Consider the following 25992-nt stretch of genomic DNA (forward strand, 5'->3'; position numbering starts at 1 on the left):
CTTTGCTCCCTGCTGAACAGAACTAGTATGTGCTGAAAGCAGCACATATCCCAGAGGTCTTAACGTTCAACTTTAGCTTCAGGCAAAGTCCACTTTAGACTGGTACAGTGCCTGGCCTGCTCTCCTTCGATTCTTGGGGTTTTTATAGAAATAATCCTTCACAGATCCTCTGTATCTGTGAAACAGCATAATATATGGAAAGATAATCAACAGTTGCTAAACAGGTCCTCAATTTTTCTTCAGCATTATTCAGTCTCTGCAGCCTATCCCTCAAGAGTTTCTAACATAGTACTACGATTGCCCTTTGCTGAAGATTCACTGTCTTCAAGTAAAGTTCTGTCCACACATAGATTAGGCTATTTCTGTACCAGTAAACTATTAAAATAAACAAGTCACATCTAGAAACTATTTGAGAGTGTTAATTAACCTAGATGAAATAATGTTAGATCCTATATCCTAGCAATTTACCCACATAGACAATCAACTTCCAGTGCCTGGACCTGTTCTCTGGCACATTTTAATTTATTAGCATACACTTCATTTATCTTCACAGTTCTATGTATGTCAGTGGTATCACACCTGTAATAGATAAATTTAACAATGGAAGATGTTCCAATGAGAAAGTTTTATAAACAAATATTTCCTTTCAAACCAGCCTGACTTTGGCTCTAAACAGATTTACTGTTCTCTGGGCCATAATCCCAGAGGAAATTTAAAGTTCAGTTAAATAAAAATTCACTGCTGTTAAGTTAGATTCCTAATAAAGCCACTGCCACAAAAGTTATAGCACTTATCAGACCTTTAACAGAACCAAACTTGCAATGATTAGAGGCTGAAGTTTGTGCTTCTTTTTCACATGTGCAAAATCAAAGCACTGCTCTAATGCAGGGCAGCCAGTCACTCATAGGCAAAATCGTCTCTCGCAGTAGAACAGATGAAATGGAAGTTATACCAAGAATGAAATCAGCAGTGCAGCAAGTCTATACAAGGCATTTTGCATAAGTGAAGATATCCGAGGGAAACTCTAGCTTAAGATACCCATAGTCATTAATGAACATGAGTTCTCTATTTGTGGACCCAAATTAAACCGCTTAAGAAAGATCTGGCTTTCGGGGAATGCTGATCCAGCATTGAGTGAAAATTGCAAATGTTCTGGTCTCAAAATGTTCAATCTCAAGCAATCAGAGTAAAGATTTGGGGATATTTAATTTTTGTTATTAAGAGATTCATATGTTCTTCACATTTACCTTTTGATTTTGAAACCATTAAGGAATATTTAGACTACAAATCCAAACTTGTTTTATCAGAGCAGCCAGAAAGTTATTATTTTTAAATGAAAACTGAGATTCTCACATAATCAAATTAATCCAGGAGTAGGGGTCATATTTATACACAAGGACTGTTAATTTTCTGTGGTAAGCACAGACAGGAATTGAATTGAAAATAGCTGATTAACTGATTAGCCTGAGCCTACTCCATCTCGTACCAGCACAAACATGATGGGTACATGGGGAGAGGAGAAGGAAGAGTGATAAGCAATGATGGGGTGAGGGAGGAAATTTCTAAAGCAAATCAGCTACTGCCTGAATGACCCCTTTCTCCTTTATGTTTTGCCTCAGACTCCTTTTCCTACGTTCTCCATCACAGCACTATGGTGGAGGTTTTTTCTCCTTTGGCTATAGCAAACAACTGTCGATGTAGCTAGAACACTGAGAGGCTGGAAATACCAGACAGGTAACAGAGAAAGCAGGCATGGAGATATAAGAATTTTGTAAAACAGTTCTAAAAATAACTCTGTAGTTATTATTTCCAAATATGGCATGTAAGTCATAATATGTATCATAAGAGTTGCAAGATGGGCACCAAAGAAACAGAAAAGCACGACTCCCTTTGCAAAGTGTTAGCTGTGTATGGCATGTACATATAATATTTACATTATATTTATATAATGTTTATAAAATATTTAAATAATATATTTATATAGTATGCTAACAAAGCTTTGGAAGCAATAAAGGGCATAAAACTTAGAGCCAGGGCTGTGTGAAAAAGATTGTTTTCATCTAAATAAAGAGGGGTGAAGAAAATGTTCAGCATTGAATAAGCAAGTTATTTAAATGCCTCCTAAATTTTGGCTGTGAGAGGAGCATGTCATCCACAGTCACAACTCCACCTCTCTAAAGCAAAATAATGAAAACTAGGATGACAGACGCTATTTGAAAACTCATAACATGAAGACAGACTGATGGCATTTCACTGTAACCCACAGCTGCTACGTTCTTGTTTTTTAAAATTCAGTGAATGCCCAAATTTAACTTCAGTGTTGGAGTTTGTATGCCCCAGAAAGACCACAGTAGAATGAATGCTACCATGTGAAGACATCAGGTTCATTGCTCCTGTGATGGCCGAGAAAGTTTTACTACTTTAGGAGAAGACAGAATTATCAGTAGCCTGGAATCCAATGTAGCAACAAATCTAACCTGCAGCACAAGACAAGTGAAGTGCTTTGTGAGAAGTAAGACATTCAGAGAAAGCTCCTCATGGCATGATTGGTAACCCACTGTGAGATACAGGGGCTATCAGGCCTGATCATCCCCCACTGCTTTTTCATATAACACTTTTTGCTGCTGTGCACCATCAATATACAGTACATAATTGAAGGCCAGTGGGTTTCTTTTCTGTCCTGTAAACAAGAAATTATCTCATTTTTTTTCCAGTGAAAGACTGTGGCATTCAGAAAAAATTGGTGTAAGTTTGGCAGTGCAGTGTTACCATTTAACATGTAATGAGTAAAAGGTCTGTATGTGTCATCAAAGAGAAGAAATCCTAAGCTAAAGAAAATTAAATAGTAAAAATAAAGAGTTGACTGCCCTTGGGTAAAAGTTCAACACAGGTGACACATGAAAACTCAGCTCAAAGGAAGCAAAATCAGCCTTACCTACCAGTATTTTCCAAACAAATGTTTTCTTTTTAATTTAACCATTTAAGTTAAGCAGTACATGTCAACAGAGGATAAACCAAATACCTGTTCATTTTTTTCAAATAACGATATCCTTTACGGTACTCTATTGAAGTCTTATACTACTCCGTTGAAGTCTACAAGCAGCATTTCATTTATTACCAGTAAACAAACTCTACTATAACATGTATGAACAATTCCATTAGGCTACCAGGCCTGTGGAATTAAAAGACAGTAAAAGCTGTGTTATTCACATTTCCAAGCAAAAAACTTCCTCGATATCGTCAAAACAGAGCTCCATTTCAGTATGGAGCTTTATTGTACTTCTGCCTAAAATGAGGTACCTGAGAAAATTACCTAATTCTAAAAACTTCTGGGCTTCCAGAGTTTCTATTATTAACTTCACTGAAAGCCACAACTAGCCAGTACTTTTGAAAAACAGGTCATTCATTTATATACCTAAATATAAACCTTTGAGGCTTGACTTTTTAAACCTAAGAAGGTTTAATTTTATTTTCACTCTACCCCTTTTAAATTTTTAACAGCAATCATTATAATTTTTTTTAATTGCTAAATCTCTGATATATCTTTTAACAATTGATTCATCCAATTTTAACTCAATCTGACTAAATTCTGGTTTGAAAGCCTAGCTGTCACAGAGCCAGAACCTTTCTTTTTTTGTCCTATCATTCTCAGTAGGCATGGCTGATAGTTTGATCAAAACAGTTATTTGGATTGCTTTGTCAGTTATTCTAAGAGTAAGCCTGATAGTTCTTTCACACAAAAGCATAAATGCAAAACTTTTCACCATCTACCTATTTCATAGCCCAGAAGATATTTCCTTAAAAAAAAGAAATAGTTCTCTAATATAGTATCTAATGCGTATGCCTGTCGTTAAATGAGTGGTTTAGGGTCACTTGAAGAATGACTGTCAAGGGTATTAGCAAGAGTAGTTTTAATACGATTTATAAAGGTACAATTTAACAAAATTCAATGGCAAAGTTCATTCTACTATTTATTACATGGATAAAGCATATAAAGGAAAATCGAGGTAAAATCGAGCTACAGATGATTGATACAGAGACCAAAAGCACAAAGAGTAAGGGAGACCCTCCCTTTGAGTCATGAGGTTCAGAATACACCCCCTTGCTTTCTAAACTCCTGATGGAGCATAGGTGTGGCTGGATCCAGTCTTAGTCTCCAACTTGGTCAATAGATCATGTCTAATGGAATGTGTAAAGGAAAATCAAAGTAGAATCAAGCTAAAATGGTTCACCGAAGGTGAAAAGGGTAAGGGAGACCCTCCCATTGAGTCAGGACGTTTACGTTGGACTTCCTTGCAAAGGAATTATGCATGAATCAAATTATGTCATATGTGAGGATTTTAGAAATTGTACAAGGATAGGATTGTTCCAGTCATTATTATTGAACCAGATCCTTATTTCTTCCAAGAGAGGGGAAATCTTTCCCCTTATTAATATCTGTCCCTTCTCCCAAGACCTCCTGGATCTCAAAAAATGCTTTTGAGATGTTTGCACAATGATCTGGGAAGGACAGAGGGGAAGCCTGGCCGTCAAAGAGAAAGTTTGCAGGTAGCGCTGCCAAAGGAATAGGAATTACCTAATTACCTAAATCCCCTCGTTTCCAACCTGAACTGTCTAAACCCAACCATTCATCCCTGTCCCTGAAAGTGGAGCCTCTCTTCATCATTTTTAGGATTTCAAAAAGCTACTCAATGGAAAAATCCATGAAAGCATAGCTTCACCAGGGCATGCTCTCTCAGGACTAGAGAGGCACAACAGGGAGAGGGCTGCTCTACTTCAGGCCACTGTGGAGCTAATAGTGGTTTTATTAGACGTGCAATTTATGGCAGAATTTTGTCCACAAATTCTTCATAGCTGGTGATGAAATAGAAGCTCTTCTTTATTTTCAGGTCTAGTTCAATGAGCAGAACTGTCAGTTCTGCAAGCTCCTGTGTAATAAGCAAATCTAATGTCGTATCAGATGAAACCCAAAGTGTTATGTTTCAAATCCCTTTGTCTCCCAAAGGATATTTTCGGCACAGGGACATTGCTCCCCAAACCCAGTCATTTCTGTTTCCAACTCTGACACGTCATTTTGTTTCTCAGCATTGGCAGAGATGGTGTACGTGATCTAGTGGGTCTCTTTCACCTCCCATTTCTCTAGTTCCATCCTCCATCAGTGATTAGAGATCAGCTGTCAACTCATTACCAATTAAAAAGAGAGGTCAACTACGTAACAGTAATTTACTGCCTACAACTATTTGTAGTATTGTGTTATCGTTCTCACATGGTGGTTCCCAGCTATTATTAACAAAACATGGTATCATTCCATGGAAAACATTAATTACAAATTTTCTTGAAAAAATAAATAGCTTCGCTTACTAAAATAGGTCAGGAAAGAGAGTGGTAGCTGAAAACAGTTTTGTAATGTATGCTGGAGATGATGTCTCACAATGTGACACAGTGTGTTCTGCTGCATCCATTCTATCAAACAGATTACTACACAGAAACTGATTGATGCTACAAAATGTGATGCGTCCTAGCATAGTGTGTCAGTTCAGACTCCAAAACACATGGAATCCTCAAAAAACATAGGTTCTGTTTAATGAACAAAGGCGAGATTATCGCACACTGATTTTTTTTCTGCAGTTCTTACTGGGAAATGTACCAAGAGAGAGGAATGACAGGAAAATTAGTTACTGAAAAGGAAAATGAAGTCATTTCTTAGAAGAAGGCAGTGGAGATGCAGAGCAGGAGAAATAGCTACTTTGAAATTTCCAATCTACCGGGGTTTGCAGATTAGTGGCTGAACAGCTGTGCCTGTGGCTGTGACTGTGCTGATAGGCAGCAACCTGTCTCGCAGCTATGGACCACAAGGGAAGCAGGCTGTGCAGCGTGAACGGGTACATGGGCTGCAAAGTCAGAGGAGACTGCATGTGCAAAAGGGAAGTCAGGCTACAGGATGGTGGGGGGTGGGAGTAAAATAGGAGGATCAGGGATATATTTAAGGTATAACCAGAGGAAAGTATCCTAGAAACTACCATAACAGTATTATTGCTTTAATGGACACAAAGCCATGTACCACTGAGCGGCTGAAGCAACCGTGGTTGTTTAGCCTGATGAAAAGGAGGTTTAGGGGACACCTTATCACAGCTACCTGACAGGAGGTGGTAGTGAGGTGGGGGTTAACGTACCTCTCCCAAGCAACAAGCGATAGGACAAGAGGAAATGGCCTGAAGTTGCACCAGGGTAGGTTTAGGTTGGATATTAGGAAACGTTTCTTCATGGAAAGCGTTGTCAACCACTGGAACAAGCTGCCTAGGGCAGTGGTAGAGTCACTCATCCATGGAGGTATTTAAAAGACATGTATATGTGGTACTTGGACACAGCTTAGTGGTGGGCTTGGCAGTATTGGGTTAATGGTTGGACTCGATTATCTTACAGGTCTTTTCCAATCTAAAGGATTTTACGATTCTGTGACTATGTGACTTCCACATACAGAAAGTACGTGAGACCTAGATAAGTAAGAGTGCTCACAACCTGACTGTACCCACATGTGCTCCTTGATATATTTTCCGATTCTATAGGCCAGGTGTTCATCTATTGAATTTTGGAGTAGACACATGGAAATTAAATTAAATATGCTTAAATTGGGATTCATGCCACTGGCTTTAGTCATCTACAATTGATATTTACATCTGAGTATTCAGCCTTGGATCCTTCTGTACTCTCAAAAGAACCAGACACTTCTATGGTGATTCATCTCACATATTTTAGATGTTTTCTTCAGGATAAAATGAATCATATTTAAAAATGTCAATTTCTAAGCACTGATTATAGGGAAACTAGTGACAAACTCAGATAAATTACACTTATATCACCTGCAGTAATATCACTGAGATTTATGATCTGTTCAGTGGGAGCGTTATATGTACCTGTGTGTACACACATATTTATTAAAATATGGCCTTGACACCAACAGAGATTATGGGTTATGAACCAAGACAAATCTTGGTCAAGATCAAACAGTTAAACATATGATCAAGGTAGCAAAGAAAACAAGAGCAGAGGAAAATAACACCACCAGCCTAAAAGATTCTATTATTCTATAACAATTCAACCTAGAATGCTTGCTGGAAGGGAGCCTACCTCACAAGCAGTTTTGTTGCTGTGCCACAGTAGTAGACCACTAATCAGTACAATGTTCACCCAGCTCAGCAGGTAGCATAGACAGAAACATACTAGATATGGTAGTCAACTCTTGTAGTATTTTGGGGATTGTCAAATCATTTCACTTCCCAGAAACCCAACCCATGGAGTTATGATATAACATGAAAATCTCATTTTTCATTTTTCAAACCCAGGCGTTTTAACCTGCCTGTTGGGAGATTAAAAGATGGAGAACACTGAGATTCAAGAGTTAACAATTAAACAAGAAATCTTCTAACATGATACACAGTGCTCAAATACTCAAAATTTTATCTTCCTAATAACTCTACAATATGGCTCCACCATCTATGTGTACATATAAACCTTTAGTTTAGGTTCGCATTATCTCCCACCTGGAGTGCTAAAACAGGATTTCTTTTGAGACTTGAGAAAGACTCCCTGGAGTACTAACATTCCCTAAGAATACTGCTGCAAAGAACACTGTTCTAGTCCGTCAGTTCGACAACATCACTCTCCTCTTCAAATTGCTTCGCTATTGCACTAAGCAGGAGTTGCTTGTCTACTTCCAAGGCTCTCCAGACTGAGCCTACCCTCTTCCATGCACTAGCTGAATGTCATGTTCCATTTCTAATCATTTAGAGATGCCAGCCATCACTCTTTACACTTCTTAACAAATTTCCTCATAATTTATGTAGTCTTCCTCTTATATTCAGCAGGGATAAAAGCAGAGCTACCTCCTTAACTCCTTCCTTAAACTTCTTCCAGTTACGAAAATATACAAGAAAAGCCTGACACTAGTTAGTCTGCTATGGAATGTTCAGTCAGGTATGCTGAACTGTAGAGATTTCAGCTGTCTGTCAGTTCTGTATCGTTATGTGGTAACACAAATAAAACTAATAAAACATAGTGTTGCATTTACTATGTGGAACCCAATGCAGAGCTGGTGAATAATTTGGAATGATAATCAAGGTCAGGCTGGATAGGGTTTTGAGCAACCTGGTCTAGTGAAAGGTCTCTCTGCCTGCGGCAGGGGGTTGGAACTTGATGATCTTTGAGGTCCCTTCCAACCCAAACCATTTTATGATTCTATGATTCTATGATAATTATCCCCTTCTGCAAAAGAACAGGTCAGCATGCCATCATTTGAGAGAATATAGCAGCACATCTTTTTCTGACCCCCTATAATGATCAGCAACGCACCTGAATGTAGAGAAAAAGCCCTAAACCTGGAACAGAGTGTGGTATTGAGTTATCCACACAACACAAACTACCCATGCAGCCTCTACCATTACTGTTTTCCAGGCAGTGTCAGCAGCATCGGATTATTAGTTGGGGAATGGAACGAAGCTGATAAAAATACAACTGGACTTTATTTCAGAATTGGAGACAATGCCATTCAAAACCCCACTTGAAACCCTTATCTAAACCAGCTTGGGCAAGAATACTACCAGACAGGCTGGAAAACCAAGAGCCCCGAACAAAGGACAATAATAAACACAGTATAACCGAGTTGGGAGATGTCCAGTGGGGTGTGGCAAAGAAGATTGTTAAGCCTGGGTTTATTTAGTGGCTTTATTAATGATCTCAAAGAAGAAGTGAAAAGCACATGAATAAAACATGCACTGGAAACTCAACTGGGACATCATGTGTACACCATGAGAAATGAAAACTAGCACAAAGCTCTAGGCAGAAATTCTGCAATGAAGCACAGAGAGATGCAAAGTAGCTCCAGGAATACTACTGGTTTCTTATTACAGAAGAAGAGCTTGCACCCTCATCTTTCTTCAGGCAAAAAAGGGGAAAAAACCCAACTGTCTAAAAGGGCAGGGACCACAGCCTGAGGGAAGGGTAATAGATTCACAGGAGAAATATTCTTATAATAGCCAGACTCTGGAAACCCACATACCCTCATCTTCTCTTACAGAGACTGCTGCTGGGGATATCATCTCTGTGGGTATGCTTTCTGGCACTACTTGGTGCAAAATCTCCTTGCCTATGAATCAGCAACATAAACACCAAATTCCAGGCTAGCCTGTGCAAAGAAAAGCTAGGTAGACAAAAACAGTGCAGACCCAATAGCAAAATCTCCCAAACTGCTTTTGAGTAGGATGCTTTTTTATAATCTCCTTTCACACATTAATATCTATATAAATAACCTTCTAAATACGACTTTTGATTTAGGATGCTCACTTTCTGAGGGCTTAGCCTGAGAGCAGTTCAGTCTTGTGCCAATTGAAACTGGGTATCTTAACACTGATGAGCTGTTACTGATTTTTTTTATGTTCATAGCTTCTCAAAGTTAGACTTATGATAATTTTTGCTGGATATTTACATACATGTTCAAAGTGGGAAAATCTCTTTGAAACTTATGGCTGGCCATGAATTTATAAGATAAATAGTAGAGCAGTGGTTTTACAAGCCTTTAATTACAAACACAGAGACCTAACTCAAACATTTCTTTTCCTGCAGAGCAACTCATATAGAAACACTGCTTCTCCTGTCTTGGCTTCTTTGACTAACTGTCGTGGTTTGAGCCCAGCCAGTAACTCAGAACCACACAGCTGCTCGCTCACTCCCCCCCTTCTTCCTCCCCCCGCTCCCGGAGGGATGGGGAGGAGAATCAAAAGAATGTAACTCCCATGGGTTGAGATAAGAGCAGTCCAGTAACTAAGGTAAAATACAAAACCACTACTGCTACCACCAATGATAATAATGATAAGGGAAATAACAAGGGGAGAGGATACAATTGCTCACCACCCACCGACCAACACCCAGCCCGACCCGAGCAGTGATCTGGCCTTCTGGGTAACTCCCCCCAGTTTATATACTGGGCATGACGTGCTGTGGTATGGAATATCCCTTTGGCTAGTTTGGGTCAGGTGTCCTGTCTCTGTTTCCTCCTGGCTTCCCCTCCTCCCTGGCAAAGCATGAGACTGAGAAAGTCCTTGGTCGGAATAAACATTACTTAGCAACAACTAAAAACATCGGTGTTATCAGCGTTGTTCCCAGGCTGAAAGTTAAAAAACACAGCACTGCACCAGCTACTAAGAAGGAGAAAAATGACTCTGCTATAGCTGAACCCAGGACACTAATATAACAGTATTTTACTATTGCAGTGAAACATGCCATTCAAGGTGATGAGATTGCTCTATATGCAATTTCTTTGTTTTTTTCTGAAATACAATATAGAAGACCTTGACCCAGGAAAGCTTCCTCTCACGCGAAGCACCTGGACTAATGGGGGAAAATATGAGTATTAAGCACCGAACCTGCTTTTAAGCATCCACACACAGAAGAGATGAATCTTATCCCACAAGTGACTGTTTTTCCAAATCAATATGAAGGATTCTGTAGTGGTTAGCTCAGATAAAGATAGCTATATTGGGTCAAATTAATTCCAACCAGACTGCTTTCATTCACTTAGAGAAGCAATACTAAAGAAAAGTCACTCTCATACTTTTCTCTGTTTACTTGTTGATACTTCACTGAAAGTATCTCTGTATACTCATTGAAACTTCCTTTGTTGAAGAAAGGATTCTTCTTTCCACAAATGTTCTGTTTTATACCAGCTTTGTATTTGTTCTCCACAACAATTAAAAAAAAAAAAAAAAAATTTTGAAGATCCAAGCCAGAACAACCGCCCTATTGTCATTTCTGTATGCCAAAAAATCTGACACATGATATTAAAACTTTATAACATCCCAGAAAGGTATTATTACACATATTATACAAATAACACAATGACAGGTTAAAGAACTTCACGATACCACTGGTAAAACATGTCTTGGTTCCATGTCCCTTATACCAAAGAGTGTGCCCAACTCCCTTTCCAGCTACTTGGAAAAGGGTGTTTATTGGGCTAATAAAATGCAGTGGAGGGAATTCAACAGTCACTCTCTATTAATGACTTGACATCACTCCATCACCTACAATTTAATTTTTCTAAGGCCCTGAGATTTTAATTTGAGTAATACTTCTATTAATTACAATGTCTTATAACAATGTCTAATTCAGACATCTGTTTAAAGTATGTAATGTTAATTTATTGGAAAATCTCCAGCAGAGCTCAATTAAAATGTTCCACAGTTAAGTTAATGCATATGATTTGTAATGAATAGCAAAATTAGATACTGTTAATAAAAATAATAGCAAATTAAAAACAGTAAGTTTTGAGTTTAAGATTGACAAAATTAAAGATGCAGAATTTCTCATCAAGTGGTAAAGCAAGAATTTTTGAAAACAGGATAGTCTTGCACCAGTTTGGGAGCCTACCTTGCTCTAAATTAGCACCTAAAGGAACTATCTGTTACACAAAACATTGCAGGAAATAGTATTAATCTTTACTTATTAGATATTTCTTGCTTTAATTTGATTTTTCTCTCACAAGATATTTTTCACATTCCTTAAATATGTAGGCTTACTCAGAGGCCTATACTTGGCAGGGAGGGATTTGCTATTTTTAAATAATTACGCTGCTTTGCAGCATATCTGAAGCCCTGTGAATTAAACTGATAGGTGAAACAAACAGTGCTTTTTCTCATCTGAACATTGTCACCATATTATCATTTCTGTGCTTGACTGCATGTCTCCACTACGCCATTAATCTGTTCTTAAAAAATGGATCTACACGAAGCCATGGAAATGAGGTACAGCACAGTTTTAGCGAAGCATTACAATACACTGCAGTTCCTTAAAGCACAACTGACATTTCTTTTTGCCTTGTGAAGATGTCAGTAGCTTTGAGCAAGAAGCAGCGTGCAGCCTGTGATAGGGTATCTCTCTCCGACATGTTCCCCCTTGATGGCAGATTATCTGCCTGGAGGTTGCATTAGGCTTCAGTCAGCTGTCAGTCAGCAGATGAGCAGGAACGGTCCAGTGCTTCTTCCTCCCCTCGCCCATCTGACAGTGATAAATGACCAGACCTAATGCTCAGCTAAGCTTGACGGGTCCAGGCCTCCCCTTGCAATCTGTTTCAAGAGAACATCAGCCTTTTTCTGGTAATATCCCCCGTCGGCACAGCAAAGACAGGATCAGGGAATGCCAAGGTTCATCCAACTGGTTTTTCTTTTTCAAAGAAAGGGAATTGGGATTTTTTTACTCAAAGCAGCTCATAATCTGATAGAAAAAATAAAGATAAGAATGGAGTTATAAAGCATTTTATTGGGGGAAATAACAAAACCCAGCAACTTCAGCTGGAGAGAGTAGTGAGAATATGTGAGAGCAGCAGCTCTGCAGACACCCAGGACAGTGCAGACGGAGGGGAGGAGGTGATCCATGTGCCAGAGCAGATTCCCCTGAACCCCTTGGTGCAGCCCATGGTGAGACAGGCTGCGCCGCTGCAGCCCATGGAGGTCCATGGTGGAGCAGATATCCCCCTGCAGCCCATGGAGGACCCCACGCCTAGCAGGGGGATGCCCGAAGGAGGATGTGACCCCATGGGAAGCCTGCACAGGCTCCTGGCAGGACCTGTGGTGCCATAGAGAGAGGAGACCACACTGGAGCAGGTTTGCTGACAAGACTTGTGATCCTGTAGGAGATCCACATTGGAGCAGCTCATGAAGAACTGCAGCCCGACCCATGAGCTTTTCATTATATTTTTTCTCCCTTGTCCAGCTGAGGAGGACAGTGATAGAGCGGCATTGGTGGGTACCCGGCATCGAGCCAGGGTCAACTCACCTCAAGGAGCACAGCCATCAATTAATTACCTCCTTAAAAGGATGGATGCATCCTATTCAAAGCTTCAGAAATGTACCTCAGCCTTATACATGTTTTATGCAAAGTGCTTGTACTTTTTGTGAAATAACATAATGATATTGTTTCTTTCATTGTATCTGGAGTGGATGGGGAAGGGATTCTAAAGAGGACAATTTTTAAAGTGAAATAGGAAATAGTTACCCCAATTTCAAAAAGTTGCTACAACTTCGTCTTGAACAGCTACTGCAGTTTAAGGCTGATATTATTTCTTAGTGTATAGAAATACATCATAAAATATTTCTACTTAACTTTTTTTTTTTCACTTTTATTTTATGTCAAATACGTAATTCCTGGCTCAAACGATGTTTCATTACTGAAGCTAGTGACCATTGAACACCAAACTAGCCATTGACCTCTAAGAAACCATATCCACAGTGAAAAGATCCATCATGAATAGATGCTTCACAGTAAACTTCCGGTTTGTATTTTGTACCTTCTCAAGTGCACCAGTCATTGCTAATGAGATGCAAGAGGATTTGAAATGAATGAAGATGCATTTGCCATTCAGAAAACTTAAACATAATGCACACAGTTCTCATAAGGTCGGCAGGGTTAGGCACTGAACTGTTGTTATCTTGGTTGCAGCCTTGCTTGCTGTCTACATGGCATCTTAACGTTAGTTACACTGCATCTTTAAGTATCTCTGCTTTGGAATTTGCCCTCTGAGAGGCCGAAGTTTCATTTTTAAAGTTTCTTCAGCCATTCCCAGAGGACTGCCATCTCAAAGCTACACTCAGGCTAAGTGGACTTAAACCCTCAAGAAGCATTAGATAAGAGCATCTAACATAAAGACTTATGTTAGATACCTGCACAAAGAAACTTGTTTGTCTAGTGATTGCCATTGGAGAGATCTCCTGAGCAAGGCTGTAGTCAAAGCAGAGAAAGTGGATTAGCTGTAAGTAATGGAAACAAAGTGAATTTGATTCTGCCTTGCTGAGCAGGCTTTATTCACTTCTGAAATCAACTCAGAGGCTCGGAAGAATTATCCTACATGTAGGCTGTCCAGCATTGACTTTTGAGGTAGATGAAGCCAGGATAAAGACAGGATAGTGGAACAAGAAGACTGTCACCCTCAACACACCACATACTTTATTCACTGTAGGTAAGAATGTCATTGGCTATATGTGCACAGTTACGAGTTATCTGGATTTCTTTACCCAGAAAAAACTAGGCATTCTGGTAGTGATTTGTAAAGTCTCACATCAAGAATATCTACATTTATCATACTGAATTGCTTGACAAAGATGATAAAGCTTCCTTTCAGGTAATGGAAAGACTGAGGTGCCTCCATCTGGGGTCCTCAATCATCCTTTCTGGTCTGTTAATGGTACTGCATTGTCTAATATGGGAACCTTAAGTAGATGGACAAAGTACAGCCTTTAGACGTTCTCAAAAAACTTGCTAATAAGCAGGTTATATATAGAACTTTACTAAAATATCATTTGTAGAGTGAAGACAGCAGTTTGAAGAGTGAAGACAGCAGTTTGAAGAATGAACACATGCTTAGTGGCCTTTACCTGGCCTTTGTGAGCATTACACACACCACTAAACAATTACAAAATCTAGAACAATTAGATGTAATTGGTACTGAAACCTTAGAGGAAATCCAGAAACAGAATAGCAGGGGTCATGTCTCAGAGCTGTGAAAGAAGGAGGCAGAGTGGATGAGGAAGGATGCAGACTGACAAAGCTATAGAAAAAAAGAGTGCTTGATTAGAAAGGATATTACACATGTAAATACATCAGCAGAGTTGTAGAAAAGTTTACTGGATTTTGTCCATATAGTTAATTATTAGTAACCTATGTTAATACTAAAATTAAAGAGAATTATAGACTATATCAAAATACTAACCAAGGAGGGTATTATTACTAACTCCAACAGCAGTACAGCTAGAGGTTTGTTTCTAAGCACCACTGAAAACACTAATATTTCTTTACTGGCACTGCTGTATCATGCTTTAGGCCTGGGAAGATTTATGCTTACAGGGCAATTGGGAGTATGATCAGCATAGCTGACTTTATTATAAGAGGCATCTGCCATAGACAAGAGAGCATCAGGAGGAACAGGCTGCTCCCTGAAATGCCCAAAGAACAAGACGAACCAAAGAGGGGAAGATCCTACCCCTGTGGGGGGGGGGGGAATGTGGGCGGCCCAGAGCACCCTGCAGCCAGCGAGGAGGGAGCAGAAACAGTTTGCTCTGTGCCGCTGCTCAGTGGACCCGAGGCAGGCATGGCAAGTTCAACCTCCTGTTTGAGAGATGCCAAGAAAGGATTTCTCCCTTTGAAAAGATAGAAACTGGACGTGGTGGTTATTTGGGCAGGCATAAGTGATATATTCCCCAACATTAAACACTAAATTCTTCTATATGATCGACAGGGACATAGGGCATTGAAGAGAGCAACCGATAACCTAAAATTAGGTTTCAGCTTTGAACTGCCTTCTGAATGAAGTTCTCTCCCACTTTCTGTCTTTCTGTTGACTGTGGATGAAAAAACATGGGAGATTTTAGCTCCTTTATGCTAAAGTTAGCTTCTTTACGCTGGTTAGCTTCTTTATGCTGAAGTTTCTATGAATAGCCCTACAAATCCCAACAAATTTCAGCTGAAAGCTAGAATTTACTCTGAAAATCATCAAAATGAACATTTTAACGCATTATAGCAAGAGATATAAACAAATAAAGATGTAGTGACATAGGCTGGTAATTCTAACATGATTCATCACATCCTACAGCAGTCATCTAAAATATTCAAATCAGACCTTGAGGATATTCATCTCCCCCATGACTGTTACAGAGCCAGTGGTGACTAGTTGAGATAGCAACACTTATACTGCTAACATCTGAATTTCAGCCAAATGCATCTAACATTTTTTACTATTTGCAAAAGAGTGATTTGTCATATCCACTGTAAAACCTAATTTCAATATAATTTTTCTAAGGAATCTTGTATTTCCAAAGAATGTTACTCCTGTGAGGAAAAAACCAAACACATCAAGCACAGTCAGGGCAGACTGTGTTATTATGGCAGCGTTAGTTGCACCCCAATATTTATCCTGTTAGCAGACTCAATTCCAGAATTAACAGTGAACCCACTCTCCCTACCTAACATTAATTGAATCTTTCTTCCAATCAAGAAATATAAAATATATGTTACCCAAATACACGACACATTCCTTTGAATACAGAATCAATTTTCTAAAAATTTCCTCCTTTAACTAATTAACTCTAATTATTAAAGTACATCTTTTAGAAACACAGAATCCTTTCCAGTCTTCATTTGCTCTGAACAATCTTAATAACAGTATTTGAATCTTCAGATCTATTATACACTGAAACTAACTGACATTGGGCTTACATTGTAATGGAATAAATTGGGGTGTAATGAATTTATCCATTATTGCTGCGTCACATATAAACCACCTCAAGCTCTGATCCTTAGCTCAGGTCAGGCTTGTGCTACATGGTACAGTATGACATACCACGCATGGAAACCACTATCACTCCTTTACAACTCACTCATATTTAATGATTTTACAGGTTGGAATGAATGAGAGATGTGGGAATATTGCCTGCTTTGCATCCCTTCCTTCCTAAATGAGTTTGCTTAGCTCTTACTGCTTCTGCAATGTCCCATATCTGTGTATCTTCTACTTCACTGGCTGCCCACAGTATTCCCTCCTTGATTAAACCATGAAATAAAAGAGAACTGCTGAGAAATTCTGCATTATAATTTTGCCAGTCACTACTCATACGATTTTATGAGTAATACATGCTAATGTTTGTGATTTCATGGTAGACAGAGCAGATTTTGGTAGATAGGATGGATATGGATTTTTTAAACATTTTTTCCCTTCATAAAATGACAAAACATAATGATGGTTTTAGTACTTTAATGTGTCTTGATTTGCCAGAAGTAAATATAACATCAAGTATCCTGAGTTTATAATGCCTCATTTGCAGAAAACTACAGCAGTCCTACAGTATTTTTATCTTTATATTGCTGAAATAGTGTTGCAAATGTGACTCCAATTTTGCACTGTTTTTTTCTTGCCTCCCATATTATGACCATCTGCAGTTTATGGCACTACATAATCAAGGAGAGTTTTTCAGAATTATTCAATAGCTCCCATTGAACTGATGGCAGATTTTCAGATGAGCTCAGCACTTAATACTGTAAGATCTATCAAAAATCTGACTCCTGTGTATTATTTCAACTATTAGTCAAGAAAAATAATTAGATTGTAAAAGAGTTGGTGCACATTCAATCACCTAACTTGAAGAACCTGCTTCTTGGTCACCTACAAATCTGTGCCAGTTATTCAGTCTGTGTGACCACACTGGGTTTGGGCTTTTGTCCTGAGTGCCAACCCAAACACCAGGCGATTCCCCTGCATGATGCTTTTTCATGAATGCTCCTGGACAGTAAGAACTGACATGAGATTATAAACTCTTCAGGCTTTGCTTGTAATAACAAACCAAGAGTGGCAGAGGCACATGGGCTGGACACAAAGCTCTACCCAGTTACATGGTCTTTGGTACAGTTTCACGATGATCCTTCTCTAGCACTCTCCTAGGCAATTCCCAGCAAGGTTCAGGAGTTAGAGCAAGTCAAGGTATATTCCTGGCAGGCAGCTGAATGTGCCTGTGATGTTTTGGAAGATAAGAAAGTTTAATAGCATGAAGGTGGCCAAACCACCCTACTGGCCTCAAACTCAATCAACGGGCCATGGCTCTGCTTAGTTCACTAGTATAGATGTTGCCTCAAGGCTTAAAAGGTTGTGGAGGTTTTTCAGATGTTACACTGGAGGGATCTGAGCACTGCTGTTTAAGACTGCCACAGTAAATAGATATGATGAGGTTCAAGTAGCTTTCCAAGAAGCTAAAAGCAGTCACAAATAGAGCCATTTGCAAAATTTTACATCAAGCAATTTGCAGAAAGACCTGAGCCTGGAAGTTACAGTGCCTAATTTTGAGAAGTAATCTTTGTCTTTGTACAAATGTAGATGGAATAGGGTTGAAATGCTGCCAAATTCAGATGACAACTTTTGCCTGCTTCTGACTATTGAAGACTCATTGGTAACACTAACAGAAAAAAGGCTCTATAAGACATTATCAGAGCTCCAAAATACCAAGTTATTCAGTTGAAAAAAACTACAATTAAGTTTCTCTCACATTCTCACATTAAAACCTTGAACATTTCCAATACCAATAATTATGTTTTTCTCAACACTTTGTAATATCTTTCAAACTAAGATACTGTTTGTTGCTCCGGATCCACAAAACACTCTAGACCAAATTTAACAAGCAGTGAGGGAATACTGAAAACATAATTGCTGTCTTTATTAAGGTTACTGCTGGACTTTATTTGATATTTGAAAATTGGAAACCTAAGTTATGTGTAGAATATTAAAATATGTACATATAGCTAATCATTTACCAAGTTGGCTAATGTGAGATAATAACACAATTATGAGGGCAGTAGTGTCCTCTGTGGGATTAGGACCTCTGAAGTGGTTCATCCAGAAATAGGATGGTCAAGTGGATGGCTCAAAGAAAGCACAGGAACCTTTAATTTTGATAACACTTATTATGTATATACTATTCTTTTTTTCTTTTTTTGTTCAAATTTCACCACTTTCCCCAAAGTGAAACAAAAAATTATCATCTTAATACTTCCAATGTAGAGTTGAATGAATACTTACTGGCGATAATGTGAAAGCATTTTCTAATGAAAATTATTCACATTTTGAAATTAATTTGCTTTTACCATGTTCACTTCACTTTTGAATTTGCTTTCTACAAATGTTCAGTTGATTGAATTTCCCTGCTATAACTGTTTAAGAAAAACAATTCCAAAACTCACATAAGCAGGCATTCAAGGAGAAAAATTTAAAATGCACCCTGCCAATTTGTCTCACTTACTTTGAAAGCCTCCACAGAATCTCATACTTCACAGTTTTTAACAAATTTATTCTCACAGCCCTCAGAAGGACAGAATTAGGAGTGACCTGACATATCCCTGGCTACAAAAGCAGACAGCAGCAGAGAAGGAAACTGAGTATGTGTGTGTCAGGGTCTAAGCTACCTGTGCTGACAAGACCACAACTTCATTACAGTCAGCAGTAAAGAAACCTGAAACAGGAAATAATCACAGCTAAGCACTACAAATTTTATTTCAAATAATTTTAAACAACACATAAACTAATGGAAAGAGGGTCAACGACTAATGCCTAACAAGGACAAAAGTATTTAGTAATGCAAGTACAAACAAGACAACCTTGCAAATTCAAATTAACTACCCTGCATGTATTCATATATCTACATTCATGTATGACTGTATAATTAAACTTCAGTAATTAATCTCAGTTGCAAATCCCTGACAGAAATATGATTAACTCTGTAATTTGGAAAATAAGGCACCGATTTACAGCATATTGTTTAGATTTTATTGTATAGGCATCATCTATGCACACTTATCTACCCACGGGCAGCTCAGATTTCTTGGCTTGAAAGGAAGTTATGACAGCAGTCACTGTAAATTGAAATGGTTTGCCATGTAACCTCCCCAAAGCCAAAAAACAAAAAAATATAAAGAAGGCAGTATTTATGAATATAATAAGCAATAACCTCCCACCAAAACAGGCAACGAACCACCTCCACATATCAAATGTGGCCTGATCCGACAACTCAAGAGGAAGAGAAGAAATCAAGTTAGCTACTCAGTTTTGGGCTAGGATTATTGGAAGTGTTATAAAAACAAAGAAAGAAAAGCCAAGACAACAAAATAATGTGGCAATTCCAGACAGTTCTTCAAATACAAACTACAAGAGACTCTAACGCTGTCTGCTTGGTTAGATAAAATATATTTGCTTTTAACCTATTACAATCAGAAAGCACTGAGTGTAGCCCGGATGTAAAAACATCTTTTAAATTAATACATGATATTGGAACGAGGCCTGTGATACAGTTCATTCAACATTGCCACACAGATCTTGTACAATATCTGATACTGCCTGGCAGATGCCAGCAATGCAGCAGATCTGAATCTTGGTATTAATTCATATCTACCACTGCATGACTGGCCCTGAAGGATTAGTCTGTTTGAAAGATAAGAAAGGAACAAGGTAAAGAATCCTAGAATGAGCTGAGATTCCCTGGGATTTATTTGACATTAAAAAATATTCGTGGCTGTAACAGTGGAAAGGACCCTCTGAATCCCAAAAACATTATGCAAGTCCAGCCATGAATTTGTCAGGTTATCCCAGCACCAAGGTGAATTTTCAATATGGGAAAGAGTAAATCTTACAGGTCAGGTAACACAACAGAAATCAGAGTCTATTCTTGGCTTACTTGAAGGCAAAGTTTCTCTTACAAACAGAAAAAGTACTCAAGGGTCTTTCAGACCTCATTTAAGGAAAAAACATTTCAAATACTGCTTACCAAAACCACAGGATTCTAAGAAGAATTTATTCTTTATTTTTATTTATTTATTCTTAGCTGTTAGAATAGCTCAAGCATATCAGAAAAATGAGAACTTACGGAAAATTACAGGCTCTCTGTTTCAGAAACAATTAGGTTGAGCTTTTTGTGACACTGGTGTTCAAAGAGTTATTTCGTATTTCACGCAAAGACCATAAAAAACAAGTCTCCAAACCATGCTCTATGGTGAACCACCCAGCAGTAATAAACTGCCTCCCTAATCACTGGGGCTTCTCACTGGGCTGGATTTACAAAATGTCTCATCTGTTTAAATTAATGACATGTAAGAATCTAAAGAGATAATGGAGTTTCTAATTTTAGTTATTTAGCATCACTTACACTTCTCCTTTGGAAGGTTTTAAAACCTTTTTTCTTTAACTTGAGAAAGATACAGCACATAGAAATTTATACTTCATATTCATGTAAGGTATTCTTGGTTCTCATGCTCTCTTTGTTCCCATGGCTTATTTGTGACTGTATTTATACAACTGATTCACTAGAGAAACAAATATTGTAGCAAAACTGGTAAAATTTCAGGGCAAACATTAGGCTGTGAAGATGCAGATCATGGATATTATTGCAATTATTCTCATCTTTCTAATCTTCTTTCCTATTTTTCACTATACACAGTTGTTCTATCTAGTCTTCAATCAGTTTACAATCTTTCTGAGCAAAGGGTCATGTCTGCTTAGGTGTTCTACGTTATCTTGTACAGTGGAGCACTACTCTCCCAATTAAGCATGTCAGTTAATACAAATTATTATTTTTATTATTGTTATTTTATTTAACAATGTAGCTGCAGACTTTTTAATAAAGACCCCATTTTCCTGATTGAGCATGTCAGTTAATACAAATTATTACTGTTATTATTGTTATTTTATTTAACAATGCAGCTGCAGACCTTTTAATAAAGGACTTTTCATGATGATGAATTAGAAAATTACTTTGATGGATATTGAAAGGAAGCCAAGTCTACGCCTGCAACAATACACTAAAGTTTAAAGATTGGAAGAAAATACAGAACATCGTATTCATCTGAACAGAAAATCATAGAATCATAGAATAGTAAGGGTTGGAAAGGACCTTAAGATCATCTAGTTCCAACCCCCCTGCCATGGGCAGGGACACCTCCCACTAAACCAAAGCTCTGTCCAACCTGGCCTTGAACACCGCCAGGGATAGAGCATTCACAACTTCCTTAGGCAACCCATTCCAGTGCCTCACCACCCTCACTGTAAAGAACTTCTTCCTTACATCTAATCTAAACTTCCCTTGTTTAAGTTTGAAGCCATTACCCCTTGTCCTACCACTACAGTCCCTAAGGAAGAGTCCCTCCCCAGCATCCTTATAGGGCCCCTTCAGATACTGGAAGGCTGCTATGAGGTCTCCGCACAGCCTTCTCTTCTCCAGGCTGAACAGCCCCAACTTTCTCAGCCTGTCTTCATACGGGAGGTGCTCTAGCCCTCTTATCATCCTCATGGCCCTCCTCTGGACTTGCTCCAACAGATCCATGTCCTTTTTATGTTGAGGACACCAGAACTGTACACAGTACTCCAAGTGAGGTCTCACAAGAGCAGAGTAGAGGGGCAGGATCACCTCCTTTCATCTGCTGGTCACGCTTCTTTTGATGCAGTCCAGGTAATATAGAAAGAAACAAAATATCAGTGACTTCATATGGGTTATGTTCTCCTACAACTGCCCATCCAAGCACTCAGCCCCCCTAACGATGGCAGGTAAAAAGATTTAACAAGATCTCAACCTAGAACACCTGCAATTCTGAAACCAAATCAGAGCTGAGCCCTAACCATCCCAGTATGGATGAAAGGGGGACAGCAGTGCTTCTGAGGGTGCTTTTCAGACAGTTTAAGGGTAGTGCTTGTTTGGTAGATGTAAGCAGGTTGTATACATCTCTTGCCAGGGAATTGAAGATTTTCTTTCCTATTTTGTCATACTAAAAGGGGGGTTTCAAAACCATTTTCATTTTATTGTTTTGTTAGAGAAGACCACAATCAGTACACTTTTACTATGTTTACCTCTCAGAATGTCTTCTTCTAACAACGTGATTCATGTAATTCATTTCAAACCTTTCTACAACAATATTTTAAGTTCCTGCATAGAAAAAAAAAAGATAAATTCAGACACTTTTCTTTTAGACTCTAAAATTTCTGCATTAAACACAGATTTCCATTATTACTGATCTAATAAGTCCTATTCTCATCTGGGCTACCAGCAACTCAATAAGTAATTACCATTCACCTTAGGCTGTTCCAGTCCATTAGACCAATACTGATGACTCAGGGGAGGCAATAAATGAAGAGCACAAAGCCGATGAAAGAACAGAAAGTGATGTGAGAAAATGCTGCAGCTGTAACTCATGCCCCACTGCTGTGTTTACTGAGAAAGGTTCAAATAATATAAAATTGATACAATCAAATGTAGAATAAGTTTGTAAGTTCAGTGGCTTATTTCCTTGCACAGCTATATATAAAAGCTGTTCACTCTGATGTTACAGAGGAACACGAGACCTGAATTTATTACCAATATAAGCATAACAGGAACCACTGAAAGTAAATGGCACAGTTTCATCTGTCCAAGTCACAGACTCTGCTCCCTCTCTGAAGACTAAGAGTTACTCTGGGGAGTCAAATACTCATAGCCTTGTAAATTAAATTGGCCCTGTTTCTTTTCTCACCCAGACCAATATAAATATGATGTCTGCACAGTTACGCTGCTGCTGAACCAGGTCAGAACAACACCCAGTGACTCTCAGCTGTTTATGGAGGAAGAGTGAGGGACACATCTGAATACCTTTGCACAGGGTGTAGCCAGTACCTTCCCAATATACAGCCCTCTTCAGAAAATTGCAGAAAAGGCAACCGAGAAACTTGAGTTCTTTATTGAGCTGCGCATCAGGAGAAACAACAGCCATAAATCAAAAGAGAAGAGGTTCCAACTAACGTAAAGAGGACTCTAAGGATAACAAAGCACAGGAACAGTTTGCACAGAGAGATTGTGGAACATTTTACTTGGAGGTTTTCAAGCCACAACTGGATGAAGTAGTAAGCAACCTGGCAAAATTCAGTGCTGACTCTACTTTGAGCAGTCTTAACTCAAGACCTCCCAAGGTCCTTCCAGCCTCAGTAAGTCTAACAGATGATCTGTCTTTCTGAAAAGAGAAATCTTAGCAGATGATTGAGATGCCGTCTTTGTCAGAGTGCAGTACAAAGAAATGTATAGCGTCAAAATAAAATACCTTGGTAATGAACTTCACACTGTTTTCAATCCCAACTCATATTAAAGATTGCATGTCACAGCATACCTAGGGCTTGTGATTTACTGATTTGTTCTCTTACTGATGTTCATATAAATGAATTAAAATCACATAAGTGTCAACAAAACATTTACAACAGATTTACATAGGTTTGCTGACCAGGGTAACAGCATAATAAATGCTTCTAGATAAGTGTCCACAATTAGATGGACAAGAAAATACTGAAATAGATGCATAGAGATCCCAAATGCAGACTCTTGTTTGAAAAAAATATGGCCTGATTTGTGTGAAGGCTGTCTTTCATTATACAGATGATAATTTTATATTTGATTTCTCTATTCAAGCTGGCTTGTTAGTTTAAGTAAAAATAATGTTGATGTTCGTTATATTGAACTCTGTCTTTTCAAATCAAAATAAAAATTATAGCAAAAATGGTTTCCCTATAATTATATTTTTCTGGAACAATCTAAATCAATTGCAAATTCACAACAATGGTTAAAGATAGGGTATTTCTAATCTCAATATTTAGTTTTAATTAACAACAAAAAAACATTTTTATTATAGATTCCTTTCATGAAAAATATCTTTTGAAAACTTGGCTACCTCAACTAGCAAAATCTTCCTTCTACGAGAAGTATTATCAGAAAACTTCAATATTGTTTACAAAGCTTGTTAAAATTTTCTCAGAGTAACTTTCTTCAAAGTAAGACATTTTGAATTATTCTTTGCGACTATGATTTAAAATAATTTAACTTTTTTTCATTCTATAGGTAATTCACTTTATTAATGCACTTAATTTGCAGCCAAACTCACAGATCATGTAGGAACCATGTGCTTAGACTAATCTCTCTCTAATGTGTGTATTGTGTATGAGAATGATCTCCACCTGTAACACCCACTGCTGCTGTTTCTTATCCATTATTGACTTACAGTTTTTAAGTACCTAAATAATACATAACTAATAGAGAAAACTAACTTTCTAATACTAGTTTTGTACACAATACAATTATGTCTACTAAGATTCATAAAAGTTTGAAATCATGACTGTGGTCATACTTACTGTCTTCTCAGAATCACAGAATGGTTTGGGTTGGAAGCGACCTTCAAAGCTCATGTAGTTCCAACCCCCTGCCATGGGCAGGGACACCTTCCACTAGACCAGGTTGCTCCAAGCCTCTGTGTCCAACCTGGCCTTGAACACTGCCAGGGATGGGGCAGCCACAGCTTCTCTGGGCAACCTGTGTCAGGGCCTCCCCACTCTCACAGGGAAGAACTTCTTCCTAACTTCTTCCTAACTTCTTCCTCTGTCAGTTTAAAGCCATTCCCCCTACAGGCCCTTGCACAGTCTTATCCTTCAAATATCTGCAAGTAACAAGGGCAGCTTCCCCAAACCAGAGTACTTAGCTAAATATCCTGGCTACTGTATGTATTCCCCAGTTTCATTAGTTTATCAGGCTATGAAAGACCTCCCAAGTAAACATTATATATCCATTATACAGCCAGAAACCCATGAAAGTTTACTGGATCAGTCAAAACTACTTTACAGCCTTGCTGATGACATGCATTAGAAAAAATTTAATGAGCTGATCTGTAAGGAAAGATGTCTTTAGTAAGATGTGTTGTTCCTCTCTCAGTGCCTAAATGATTGTTTCCAGAAGCAATAATCAGCTACTGATATGAAAGCACCTAGTTAATTAGCTAAGGGTGGTACTATTCAAGGAAACTACATTATTCAGTCAACCACAGGAAATAGTTTTATTTTACAATATTATTAAATGCAGCTTTTGAAATTGTTTAGCTAGTAATGCAATTCTTGAAAAATGTCTTTCACAAGAAAAATATCTTTGTTGGTTAATAGCTGCAAAGGAAAACACGCAAAATCTAGCAGCTACGTGTTGTGCAACAAAATTGCTTCTTTCTATTGCTTTTCAACTTTTAATTATTGTAGTAGAGACTACAATAATCTCTAATAAACAATTATATAAAACTATTGTACAGTGAACAGAAAATGAAAATGCAATTAAAAGTATTTTCCTTGTTATATTTCATGCAGAAAGTAGTGTACAGTCTTTTTTATATACAGCTTTCAAAAGTAAAGTGAATCACTAAAATATTATCTTACATGTCAAAGCTCAGGAATAAAACTTAGTTTAATTACATATAGAGAAAGTTCAGCACTGCTAAGATATCCTTTCATAAGCACGGGGGACTGTTTTGTTTATTTACTCAAGGTAACTAATTTATACCACCAACCAATTGAATAGCAGGAAAACAAAATCTGTAAATCTTAACTAAGATTTGGGTGAGATTTATCTAACCCAATATAGTTAGCTATAACAT

The 25992-nt window shown here is 38.2% G+C and overlaps 1 protein-coding gene across 1 annotated transcript in view; it reads right to left on the reverse strand.

Annotated features, from left to right (window-relative positions):
• Positions 1–25992, reverse strand: part of MSRA (methionine sulfoxide reductase A) — a 283999-nt gene that overhangs the window by 175022 nt on the left and 82985 nt on the right. The gene's annotated exons all lie outside the window — the stretch shown is intronic.

This window comes from Strigops habroptila, chromosome 6 (genome assembly GCF_004027225.2).
Source record: "Strigops habroptila isolate Jane chromosome 6, bStrHab1.2.pri, whole genome shotgun sequence".
NCBI classification, from domain to species: domain Eukaryota; kingdom Metazoa; phylum Chordata; class Aves; order Psittaciformes; family Psittacidae; genus Strigops; species Strigops habroptila.